Below are 14,398 nucleotides of genomic sequence, written 5' to 3'. Positions count from 1 at the left end.
TAGAACTAACACCCCCAAAAGATATCTTTTTCATTATAGGGGACTGGAATGCAAAAGTAGGAAGTCAAGAGATACCTGGAGCAACAGGCACATTTGACCTTGGAGTACAAAATTAAACAGGTCAAAGGCCAACTGAGTTTTGCCAAGAGAACACACTGGTCATAGCAAACACCCTCTCCCAACAACACAAGAGAAGACTCTACACATGGACATCACCAGATGGTCAATACTGAAATCAGATTGATTATATTCTTTGCAGCCAAAGATGGAGAAGCTCTATATAGTCAGCAAAAACAAGACTGAAGGTGACTGTGGCTCAGATCATTTACTCTTTATTGCCAAAGTCAGACTTAAATTGAAGAAAGTAGGGGAAACCACTAGACTAATCAGGTATGACCTAAATCAAATCCCTTATGATTATACAGTGGAAGTGACAAATAGATTCAAGGAATTAGGTCTGATAGAGCACCTGAAGAACTATGGATAGAGGTTCGCAACATTGTTCAGGAGGCAGTGATCAAGTCCATCCCCAAGAAAAGGAAATTCAAAAAAGCAAAATAGTTGTCTGAGGAGGCCTTACAAATAGCTGAGAAAAGAAGAGAAGCTAAAGGTAAACAATAGAAGGAAAGATAAACCCATTTGAATGCAGAGTTCCAAAGAATAGCAAGGAGAAATAAAAAAGCCTTCCTCAATGATCAATGCAAAGAAGTAGAGGGAAACAACAGAATGGAAAAGACTAGAGATCTCTTAAGAAAATTAGAGATACCAAGGGAACATTTCATGCAGAGATGGGCACAATAAAGGACAGAAATAGTATGGACCTAACAGAAACAGAAGATATTAAGAAGAGGTGGTAACAATACACAGGAGTGTGCAAACAAGATCTTCATGACCCAGATAACCATGATGGTGTGATCACTCACCTAGAGCCAGACATCCTGGAATGCGAAGTCAAGTGGGCCTTAGGAAGCATCACTACGAACAAAGCTAGTAGAGGTGATGGAATTCCAGTTGAGCTGTTTCAAATCCTAAAGGCAATGCTGTGAAAATCCTGCACTGAATATACCAGCAAATTTGGAAAACTCAGCAGTGGCCACAGGACTGAAAAATGTCAGTTTTCATTCCAATCCTGAAGAAAGGCAGTATAAAAGAAGGCTCAAACTACTGCACAATTGGCCTCATCTTACATGTTAGCAAAGTAATGCTCAAAATTCTCCAAGCCAGGTTTCAATAGTATGTGAACCGTGAACTTCCAGATGTTCAAGCTGGATTTAGAAAAGGCAGAGGAACCAGAGATCAAATTGCTAACATCTGCTGGATCATCGAAAACGTGAGAGAATACCAGAAAAACATCTACTTTATTGACTATGCCAAAGCCTTTGTCTGTGAGGATCACAACAAACTGTGTAAAATTCATAAATAGATGGGAATATCAGACCACCTTACCTGCCTCCCGAGAAATCTATATGCAGGCCAAGAAGCAACAGTTAGAACTGAACATGGAACAACTGATTGGTTCCAAATTTGAAAAAGAGTATCTCAAGGCTGAATATTGTCACTCTGCTTATTAAACTTATATGCAGAGCACATCATGAGAAATGCTGGGCTAGATGAAGCACAAGCTGGAGTTAAGAATGCTGGGAGAAACATCAATAACCTCAGATATGGAGATGACACCTCCCATATGGCAGAAAGCAAAGAAGAACTAAAGAGCCTCCTGATGAAAGTGAAAGAGGAGAGGGAAGAAGTTGGCTTAAAACTCAACATCCAGAAAACTAAGATCATGGCATCTGTTCCCATCACTTCATGTCAAATAGATGGGGAAACAATGGGAATAGGGACAGTCTTTTTATTTTGGGGGCTCCAAAGTCACTGCAGATGGTGACTGCAGCCATGAAATTAAAAGACACTTGCTTCTTAGAAGACAAGCTATGACCAACCTAGGTAACATTTTAAAAAGCAGAGAGACATTGCCAACAAAAGTCCCTCTAGTCAAAGCTATAGTTTTTCCAGTAGTCATGTATGGATGTGATAGTTGGACTGTAAAGAAAGCTGCACACCCAAGAATTGATGCTTTTCAACTGTAGTGTTGGAGAAGACTCTTAAGAGTCCTTTGGACTGTAAGAAGCTCCAACCAGTCCATCCTAAAGGAAATCAGTCCTGAATATTCATTGGAAGGACTGATGCTGAAGCTGAAGCTCCAATACTTTGGCCAGGTCATGTGAAGAAGTGACTCATTGGAAAAGACCTTGATGCTGGGAAAGATTGAAGGTGGGAAGAGAAGGGGACAACAGAGGGTGAGATGGTTGGTTGGCATCACCAACTTAATGGACATGAGTTTGAGTAACCTTTGGGGGTTGGTGATGGACAGGGAAGCCTGGCGTGCTGCAGTCCATGGGTTCACAAAGCGTTAGACACAAGTGACCAACTGAGCTAACCGGACTGAACACAAACATTGGAATTCAATCTAGTTCTTCTGATTCAAACTGAGAACAGTGCAATAATATCTCAATTGTTATATATATATATATACGGTGGTCATGGTTTAGTTGCTAAGCTGTTTCCAACTCTTGCAACCCCAATGACTGTAGCCACCAGGATCCTCTGTCCATATGATTCTCCAGGCAAGAATACTGTAGTGGTTTGCATTTCTTTCTCCAGTTATACATATACATATATGTAATGTATTTCCATACTCCGACATTTATGTGGATAATATGTTAAAGACAATCCTTATAAGAGCATAGCTAAATCAATTACACATGAAAAATGAGAAGAATAATTGCAGTTTAAGTGCTCAAGAAAACACCAGGCAAACACACATATACAAATAAAAATAATTAATATAATGTACCTTAGTAGCCAACTGATTCAGACCTTCACAGCAAAGTTATCCTAGATGACCCTAGAAAAGCTATTGTACTTGCATTTAGGTTGATCTTCAAAGTGGAGAGAATATTGATTCACATACTATAGTATGGTCTTCAAGCCTGAACAGAGTGGGGCAACCCAATCTACATTTATTTTCATAAAAATGTCAACAGAAAATAAGCATTGGTGATAAAACTCTGTTCATATCCTATTATAAGTGGGAAACAGCCAGTTTCACATATTGTACAAAGACTTTCAATCACCTTTTATGGCCATGAAGCTGCCGCGTTAGGCAATTAAAAAATAAAAACATGTAGATTCTGATACCAATATGTAAGTAGTGGTGTCAAGATTATCTGTGATGCCATATTTCATTCAGTGCTGAGCAAAGAAAGGTGGCTGTGGTTTAAAGGTCATGGAAAGCTTTATCTCCATAAGCGGCATTTTAAAGACATTACTGAAAATGCATTCTATTTAAATAGCTATTTTGATAATTAGATATGTCCAATCAGTGGGAAAAAATCACAGAAAACAATCATGAGATGAGAAAATGCTCACATTTAAAATGTACTGGTGTCAGAAAGAAAGAAAACGATTTTATTTTCAAAGCAACTGAGTTTGGAGAAAAGTGCTGAAAAATCAATTTATTTTCAAAGGAATGGGCTAGACTGATAATGCATTTGTTAGTTCCATCAGTAGGGTTTGGATACAATATAGATGTATTGATTTTCATGCATATGTGATATGTCTTTTCCTTACATAGAAAATATGGTGTTCACAAAAAGATGAGGTTTTTGATAGACAAAATAATAAATTCAACTTTTGTCTTCATCTTCTTAAGTTATTTTCCTCTGAGCTTAATAAATTATTTGTGATTTATTATAGGGAATATCTGCCCAAGAAAATTAATTTCAGCAGAGGGGCAAACCTCAAACCCCTCATTTTACAGCTTCATCTTTAGAGGTTATTTTGGAAATGGAAAAGCCAAAATTACTACACAGACAGGCTCTTCCTTTAGTGATGGACAGACCAGGAGATGTTGAGCATTACATTCTGATCTTGGGTGGGTGGTCTCAGCCTGGAGTGGCTTGAAACAGGGCTTCGGGTCCCAGTCAGAGTCTGAGGTCAGGTAGCTGCAATGAGAGCACTGAATTTTAGCCATAGACCAGCCGTCAGTGACAAGGCCCTGGTCATTTGGCTTTGCAGGAAAGAATTTCCGTAAAAATAGAAAGTAGTGAAAAAAATAAAGTCTTTATTAAGAGGAAAAAGAGTACAGTACGTGTGGATAGACATGGGTTGACTCAGGGAGACAGTAGTAGTTTGATTCATTTTTATGGGATATTTCTTCAGGGTTTTCTTTGGCTAATCATTTTGATTTGCCTGGTTCTGACTCTGTATTTGGTATATCTCATGATCCTCCCATGAGTGTGCACTCATCGCTCAGTCAAAGTGGATTCCAGTGAAGAGGCCTGTGACTCTTTAGTGATGAACATCACTAGCTTGGCATCACTCCCCTTTTGATCACCAAGGAGTTTTCTAGTCAACAATATCTCCTTGACTCTCAGAATGAGAAATATGTGGTGTCTTATCTGGGCAGGGCCCAGCCCTCTCTCTCTAGTCCTGCTTTTGATATTTTGGAGTTTCTGTCCAGAGAACAAACCAATTGCTCGCCCTGGGTATGGGGACCACATACCTCCTGCCTCAGTTCTACATGGCAGGAGAAGATGTTCTTAGTCCCTTCCATATTCTGTCTGAGAAGGTCCAACAAGACCAGTGTCCTCCATCTACTTATCCCCAAATCTTCAAATTCCTGAGGGTGATATCCACCCCCAAGCATACTTGAATTGTTTTGTAAGATTCTCAGAAACTTAAAGTTGCTTGGTCAGTCACTCCAAGGTGTGCCTGTGAAGCAGAGTTGCCTGGGAATTAGTTTTAAATAAAATCTCATGACAGCATTCAATATCTAACAAATCAGAGTCTCATAGAAGCAGGGAAGAAAAAAGTGCCAAATGGGGTTTCAGAAATTGCTTTTTGAAAACATCCCATTGATTATAAAAGAATCTGCCTCTGGATTTCAAGGTTTTGGTGGGTTGATTAGATTTTAAAAGATCAATAAATAAACTTACCTTTGCCAAGTCTTCTTTTATAAGCATTACAGTATCTCAGTCCAGTTTAATATCTACTTAAAAGGTCCCTAAAAAGTGGGATAGATTAAGCTTATTTGATTCAATGCAGGCTTTGTTTTTGTTGTTGATATGTTGATTTATCCTCTCCTCAAACACTACTACATATGCAAGTAAATTGGAAGATGATGAAACCTCCTTGGAGATTCTTATATATTAAGAAATGCTCTTTGACTACCATAGATAATCAGAAAGATCCTTTGTCTCCAGTCATGCAAGAAAGGCCCCCACTTTCCTGTGTCCTGTGGTGGAGAACGTAAGAGCTTGGGAATTTGCAAATTCACGGCTGGCCACAACCTCTAACAGCTGTCAAATTGACTGTAGATAACTCTGCCTACGTGAGATAGAAATGTTCTATGTGGTGTAATGCATATTAGTGGGAAAATAAATATGAGCTACTCCCCTCCATGTACAGGAATTAATGAGATTGAGTTTTGAAAGCTTCTGCTAGTTCCTACCTGCTGCTCATGTGTTAGCCTAGAGAAAATAGCACAGAGTAAAATCTAGAATATGAAAAATAGACCTGTTTGTGAGAAAGAGACAGAAAACATATTTTTCTCAGTAATCACCTTATTTGCAGTATCACCCCATTTGTAGCTGATATGATTTTATATGCAGAAAATCCTAAAGAATCTATGAAAAGCTCCTAGAACTAGTAAGTAAATTCATCAAGTCACAGGATACAGTACAAGGGAAATTAAAAATTTTTACTCCTAAATGAGATTAACACTGAACATTGGGAAGCTGAAATTAAAAATATACTGTAGCATTTCAATTGCTCCAGTGAGGATGAACCACTTGGGTATACACTTAACAAAACATAAGCATAATCAATATACTGAAAACAAAATGATTTTAAAAAATCAAGGAAGACTTAACTAAATGGAGAGGCATACATGTTTATTGGTTGGGAGACAACATAGTAAAGATGCCAAATCTTTCTAAATTAATATGTATGTATGTTCCAATTCCTATCAAAATTCAAGGAAGGGTTTAGTAGACACAGAGAAGTGTATCCTAAAATATATATGGAAACACAAGAACACTAGACAACTAAAAAAAGTTTGTAGAACAATAATAAAGTGGGAGAAAACACTCCATCCTATAATAAGCCCCCCCCCTTAGTTACAATGATCAATAGTGGGGTATTGATGGAGAGAGAGACATAGATCAATGGAAAAGAGTAAAGAAGCACAAATAGGCCCACATAAATATAGCTAACTAATTTTTGGAAAAGGTGCCACAGTAACTCAGTAGTTACTGAAACAACTGGATATCTGTAGGTATTGCTGCTGCTGCTGCTGCTAAGTCGCTTCAGTTATGTCTGACTCTGTGCGACCCCATAGACGGCAGCCCACCAGGCTCCGCCGTCCCTGGGATTCTCCAGGCAAGAACACTGGAGTGGGCTGCCATTTCCTTCCCCAATGCATGAAAGTGAAAAGTGAAAGTGAAGTCGCTTCAGTCATGTACGACTCTTAGCGACCCCATGGACTGCAGCCTACCAGGCTCCTCCATCCATGGGATTTTCCAGGCAAGAGTACTGGAGTGGGGTGCCATTGCCTTCTCCGATCTGTAGGTACACTTGAACTTAAATGTAACCTTAACTTAAAAGTAAACCTTAAATTAAATGTCATACTTTATTCAAAAATTAAACATATAGACTTAAACATAATATGAAATAGGATGTAACTTTTACACAAAACATTCAGTATCTAGGCTAAAGCAAAGGGTTCTTAGACTTGACACCAACAACACAATAATACATAAAAATAAAATTAATAAACTAGTAAACATGAAGCTAAAAGTTTTGCTCTGTGAAAACTCTGATACGAGAATGGAAGGAAAAGTTATAGACTAGAGAGATATTTTTATCAGTCACACAACTAAGGGCTGAGACAAATTTTAGAATATAAATCTCAAACTAAACAGTAAAAATACACTTAGAAAATAGATGAAAGACATAAGCAGACATTTCACCAAAGAAATAATAAACATGGCAAATAAGTAAATGAAAAAGTTTTCAGCCATTTTAGTCATTAGGAAAAAAAAAAAAAAAGCCAAAATGAGATGTCATTATGCCCTTATCAGAATGGATACAGTAAAGAATAGTGACGGCATCAAATGCCCTAGAGGATGCAGAGAAACTAGATTACTCCTATAGATGGAAATGAAAATGGCATAGCCTCTCTGGAAAAGTTGATAGTTTCTTATACAATTGAACCCCCAACTGCCATATGGCCCAACAACTGCACTCTAGAGGACTTACCCAGGAGAAATTCAACTATTTCCATACATAAATATACACAAAGGTTCATAGTTCAGTTCAGTTCAGTTGCTCATTAATGTCTGACTCTTTGTGACCTCATGAACCGAAGCACACCAGGACTCCCTATCCATCACCAACTACCGGAGTCTACCCAAACCCATGTCCATTGAGTCAGTGATGCCGTCCAGCCATCTCATCCTCTGTTGTCCCCTTATCCTCCTGCCCTCAATCTTTCCCAGTATCAGGGTCTTTTCAAATGAGTCAGCTCTTCACACCGGGTGGCCAAAGTATTGGAGTTTCAGCTTCAACATCAGTCCTTCCAATGAACTCCCAAGACTGATCTCCTTCAGGATGGACTGGTTGGATCTTCTTGCACTCCAAGGGACTCTCAAGAGTCTTCTCCACCACTACAGTTCAAAAGCATCAATTCTTCGGCACTCAGCTTTCTTTATAGTCCAACTCTCACATCCATACATGACTATTGGAAAAACCATAACCTTGACTAGACGGACCTTTGTTGACAAAGTAATGTCTCTGCTTTTTAATATGCTGTCTAGATTGGTCATAACTTTCCTTCCAAGAATTAAGAGTTTTTTAATTTCATGGCTGAAATCATAGTCTGCAGTGATTTTGGAGCCCCCCAAAATAAAGTCAGCCACTGTTTCCACTGTTTCCCCATCTATTTGCCATGAAGTGATGGGATCAGATGCCATGATCTTAGTTTTCTGAATGTTGAGCTTTAAGCCAACTTCTTCACTCTACTCTTTCACTTTCATCAAGAGGCTTTTTAGTTCCTCTTCACTTTCTGCCATAAGGGTGGTGTCATCTGCATATCTGAGGTTATTGATATTTCTCCCGGCAATCTTGATTCCAGCTTGTGCTTCTTCCAGCCCAGTGTTTCTCATGATGTACTCTGCATATAAGTTAAATAAGCAGAGTGACAATATACAGCCTTGACGTACTCCTTTTCCTATTTGGAACCAGTCTGTTGTTCCATGTCCAGTTCTAACTGTTGCTTCCTGACCTGCATACAGGTTTCTCAAGAGGCAGGTCAGGTGGTCTGATATTCCCATCTCCATCAGAATTTTCCACAGTTTACTGTGATCCACACAGTCAAAGGCTTTGGTATAGTCAATAAAGCAGAAATAGGTGTTTTTCTGGAACTCTCTTGCTTTTTCAATGATCCAGCAGATGTTGGTAATTTGAACTCTGGTTCCTCTCCCTTTTCTAAAACCAGCTTGGACATCAGGCAGTTCACAGTTCACGTATTGCTGAAGCCTGGCTTGGAGAATTTTGAGCATTACTTTACTTAATAGTAGCTTCAAAATAAATAGTAGCTTTAAAATAATAAAAACCTGGAAACAACCCAGCTGGCCTTTATCTTATCATTATCACTATTATTATCATTTGGCCACTTTGTGTGTCATGTGGGGTCTTAATCCCCTGACCAGGGATCAAATCTATTCTGCTGCAGTGGAAGCATGGAATCCTAACCACTGGACTGGAAGACAGTTCCCACCAGCTGTCCTTTAACAAGAAAATGGTTAAACAAATTGTAGTCCATCCTTGCCATGGAATACCACTCAGCAGTGAGTTAGAATGAACTATGATGCATGTAGTACCCTGGATGAATCTCTGGGGAATTATGATGCGTGAGAAAACCCAATCCTGAAAGCTTCCATACTGTGTGGTTCCATTTGTATAAAATATTTGGATGATGAAATTATAGAAATGGAGAACAGATTAGTGGTTCCCAGAGGTTAAGGACACCATAAAAAGTTCAGGATGTAGGTAGCGGTGTCTAAAGAAGAATAGTACAGGACTTCCCTGGTGACTCAGTGGATAGGAATCTGCCTGCCAATGTAGGGAACACGAGTTCAATCCTTGGTTCCAGCCTGCAAGCTGCAACTACTAGCAAGCATACCAAAACTACTGAAGCCCATGTGCTTAGTGCCTGTGTTTGGCAATGAGAGAAACCACGCCAAAGAGAAGCCCAAGCACTGCAATGAAGAGAGACTTCCACTCTCTGCAACTAGGGAAAGCCTGTACAAAGCAACAGAGATCCAGCACAGGGGGCAGGAGGGAAAGGTGATGACAGAGAATGAGATGGCTGGATGGCATCACCGACTCGATGGACGTGAGTTTGAGTGAACTTTGGGAGTTGGTGATGGACAGGGAGGCCAGGTGTCCTGCAATTCATGGGGTCGCAAAGAATCGGGCATGACTGAACAACTGAACTGAACTGAACTTAACTGAAGTGAAAAAAGTTTGAAAAAATAATGAGAATAGTACAGAGACCTTGTGGTAACCTAATTATTCTTCACCGTGACTGTCACAATGCAGGGAATGTGGTTGTGGTATTGGAATATGGTTTTGCAAGACATTACTATTGTAGGAAATCTGGATAAGAAAAAAATGCGATATCTCTGTATCATTTCTCACATCTGTTTATCTATACTATCTAAAAATAAAATGTTAATTAAAACCAGAAAAGGAATAGAGTTCACTTCACATGGCCATGTTGTCATTTCACATAGCTGTGAGCAGGCTTTACTAAAATGCTCAGTTCACTTTTACAAGGCTATTTCCACACATTGTCACTAAATATCACAAGTCTGCAAGGCTCATATAATTATTAGCTCTGTATAAGTGAAGGGTCCATGCCTCAGCAGCACTGAGTTGCTTACCCAAGGTCACAGTTTGATAATGAGCACTGGTGTGTCTGACTCTGAGATGTATCATCTGATCCTCCCAGATCAGCCTGACCTCAGAGCCAGCACAGATGTGGAATCAGCGCCCTTATGCCAGACCACTCATCTTCTCAAAGGCATCAGCCATGCAGCCCATTAAGAAGATGCTTGTGTGACTTTCAAGGTAGATGAACTCATAACACAACCGGCATGTCAGGCTGGAGTCTGCCTTGTTTGGAAAGCATAAGATAAATTTCAGCATGCCACGGTTTGTTTGAGGATGCTAGAAATAATCTGATCCGCTATTTCAAATATAATTTGGATTTAAGAGGTGTTTTACTGTCCTGTTTCTAGAGTGCCTGAGGATCCCGCTGAGTGTATTACACATCACATTGGATTAAGGTCAATTAGCAACATTGCAAGGGACTTTTTCTCCTTCATAATGACATAGAGCTGCAAATTTGTGATTAAAATCCTATACGTTAGTACAGATGAACAGAGGGATCTTAGACAAGCTCCAATTATGATTAAAGCTGCAGCAAGGGGTCCGGTGGGTCTTGACATATCATAACTCCCTGAAGTTTCTAATCAGCCTTTATTGAACAGAGGTGACTGTGTGCTGAATAGCACACATTTAGATTTGCGGCTTTGGATTTAAATGTGTTGAAAGCAGCAAGTTCATGTGGAAGAAATGGCTTTGCTCACAGTGCTGTTTGTCTCCTGGGTGGCGGTGACAGAGAGGCTATGTCATCAAAAAGGGTGAGCATAGAGTTGGACATTGGGCAGATCCAGGTATGAATACGGACTCTGTCACCCATGAGTTGTATAGATTTGGGCAAGTCATTTCACATGTTTGAGCTTCTCTTTCTCAGCCATATGGTGAGCATGAGAATAGGTTTCTTTTATATTCTCCTGCAGATGAAATGAGATGACATATGTAAAATAACTTGTACATGGAAGGGGCTTAATAACCCACAGACATAGGAATTTATACTTTCAGCATTAAAAGGGACAGTGATTAGCCAAGACACGGAAGCAACCTTCATCGATGGATGAATGGATAATGGAAATGTGGTGTGTATGTGTGCATGTTGTCATGTCCAGCTCTTTGCGACCCCATGAACTGTAGTCCACCATGCTCTTCTGTCCGTGGGATTTTCCAGGCAAGAATACTGAGTGGGTTGCCATTTTCTTTTCCAGGGAATCTTCCCTCATCTCCTGTGGGAGATTCAGGAGCAAACCTCCATCTCCTGCATCTCTACTTGCATCAGCAAGTGGATTCTTTACCACTGTGCCATCTGGGAAACCCCGGAAAGAGGATGTGATACATATATACAATGGAATATTACTCAGGCATAAAAAATAATTAAATAATGTTTTTTGCAGCAACATGAATGAGCTTAGAGATCATCATACTAAGTGAAGTCAGACAGAGCAAGACAAATATCATATGGTATCACTTACATGTGGGATAAAAAAAATGACACAAGTTTACTTACTATTTATAAAACAGTAATAGACTCTCAGATATAGAAAATAAACTTATGGTTACCAAAGTGGAAAGGTAGGGGATATAGAGGTATAAATTAGAAGTTTGGGATTAACATGTACACACTACTATATATAAAATAGATAAACAACGAGGACCTACCATATAACACAAGGAACTGTATTCAGTATTGTGTAATAATCTATAATGGAAAAGACTCTAAAAAGAATATGCATATATATATCACTTTGCTTTACTCCTGAAAAGAACACATTTTCAATAAACCATATTTCAATAAAAAGATTTAAAAAAGGAAGAGTGATGGTCACCTTGCCTCACTCAGTTGACTACTCAGGAGGAAAGTGGGGGTTGATTTTTGTTGTCAGATGGTATTTTTTATTATGCTATGGAAACTATTATCAAACAATCCATTTGGAAACTTTAGGTTGAATATAGGTTAGCATACAATCAACAACAGTCTCTGATTTCAAGATCTGAGTGTTAATCAAATTGCATATAACATGTAGATCAAAACAGTCCCATGAAAGATGCACAGGGATCCAGACACCCTAACATCAGGAGTTGGTAACTATGGGGGCTACAGAAAGTTACTCAAATTCCCTGAGCCTCGGTTCCATTACCTATGAAGTGGGAAGAGTAATTCCTACATTCCAGTGTTTTCATGGGAATTTGCAGAGATGAAATATTCAATACACCCATATTAGAAACCCGTCAGAGAGGAACCACCTCTCTGTGTAGCCTGTGGCCTGAAAGTGCCGGCGGGAGAGCTCATGGCACCTCCCGGCTACATGTAAGGCATCTGCAGGGAATTGCTTCATATGCCTGGACTTCGTCTCATAAAAGATTACCTTTCTCCCCTCCTCCCAGGTACACTCCTCCCATGCTTCTCACATATTGGGTTGGTTTGGGCTCTAGTCTTGGTTGGTCTGTGCTTATTTCTTTGCTTATTTAATCGCACCGCTGCCGCTAAGTCGCTTCAGTCATGTCCGACTCTGTTCGACCCCATAGACGGTAGCCCACCAGGCTCCTCCGTCCCTGGGATTCTCCAGGCAAGAACACTGGAGTGGGTTGCCATTGCCTTCTCCACTGCATGAAAGTGAGAAATGAAAGTAAAGTCGCTCAGTCGTGTCTGACTCCTAGCGACCCCATGGGCTGCAGCCCACCAGACTCCTCTATCCATGGGACTTTCCAGGCAAGAGCACTGGAGTGGGGTGCCATTGCCTTCTCCATTTAATCACACAGTTCCCAGCTAAGATTATCAGAAGACTGTTGTATGTGTTCCAGGAGCGGCTTGTTTTGCAGTATGGTTATTTTGTTGCCGGTTCCTACTTGAAAGACCTGAGTTTTAAATTATCAGGAATTCTGAGAGCCATGAAAAAAAAAATTAAATCTTGAAATTTGCATAATAGGAATATTTACACCACAGAAATCTTCTGATGCTACATCAGAGTTCCCGCTCTCTGATAGCCATTGTTTACCTTTGCCAGCACACCAGTGCTTTAGGCTCCTAGTTTAGCCACGGTTTATAACTTCCACCCATGTGGGTACACCTTCCTGCTTTGTTCAATGGGCTTGTGGCAGTACAGCCCACAGCCCTAAAGTCCAAATCCTAGCTCCTGAGGCTGACCAGGGCCCTGAGCCATTATCACTGATGAGTGATTAAGTAATGTTGGGGGAAGGGTACCTCCTACAGGACCAGGCTGGTACTAGCTGGGTGCTGCTGGTAACAGGCTACATTTCCACAGCCTTTCTGGAGTTGGCCTTAAACAAAGGGAGTGGTCAATATGACATGAAAATGAGGTTGGAGATACGGGGAAGAGTCCAGGCCCACAGGGCAACCTGATACTGTGTGGAAAGCAAATGGATTGTGTCTGCAAAGTAAAGAAGTGCCAATTAACAATGTTCAGCCTAGACTATAAGGGACTAGATGTGTGTTTTAGAAAGATCATGTGTAAACAACTATTATATATAGAATGGAAAAGCAACAAAGCAAACCTTTTAAAAATTCTGAGTGATCTTTCTAATCACAAGGTCCTACTGTATAACACAGAAAGCTATACTCAATATCCTATAATAAATCATAATGTAAAGGAATATGAAAAATAATATATACATGTATGTGAAAGTATGTATAAAATCACTTTGCTGTACACCATAAACAAATACAATATTGTAAATAAGTTATACTTCAATAAAATAAATAAAAAATAAATAATAAACCTTGCTTTAATGACAGCTCAGAGATCAGGCTGTATCCAGGAGAGGTAGAGGGTAGAGACTTAGGTCAGCAGTTCATGAGACAGAAACTAAGGTCCTGGAATTACAACTCACAGCTGTAAGGATGGGGAAGAGTTGGTTTTGAGAAGGGATTTTGTTTTTGTTTTTGGAAGACTACTAAAATCAGACTTGGGGTTTGGGTCACTTTTTCCAAGTCCTAGATACCTTGTTGCAAAATGGCTGATCATCTGTAAATAAGTGATTTTACTTTGATTTTGCCTAATTTTCCAGTGTTTCACCTTCTGCTTAATTATAGCAGACCTGGTGCTCTATGTTTCCTTCCAAGCAGTTCATACAAAAGTGAAAATCATATGAAATAGCAGAGGTAAAAAACTGAACACTAAGAAGCTGTAGTTACACGGTACATCTTTACTAGGAGCTAATGCATAGTTAATTATCTTCTTAATTTTCACCAAAACCCTTTGAGACAGGGACAGAGAAGCTATCATTATCCTCATTTCACATGTGAAAAAACTAAGGCTGAGGCAGGCGAAACGATTTCTACTTTCTTGATGCTTCTGAAATGGACACAAATAAAAATTCTACCACCAGGGAAACCCACGGGAAAGAGAAAAGTAATTGACTAAGCCTTAGAGTAATC

The sequence above is a fragment of the Bos javanicus genome, chromosome 2 (genome assembly GCF_032452875.1).
Source record: "Bos javanicus breed banteng chromosome 2, ARS-OSU_banteng_1.0, whole genome shotgun sequence".
Lineage (NCBI taxonomy): Eukaryota > Metazoa > Chordata > Mammalia > Artiodactyla > Bovidae > Bos > Bos javanicus.
Note: the sequence above shows the minus strand (reverse complement) of the source record.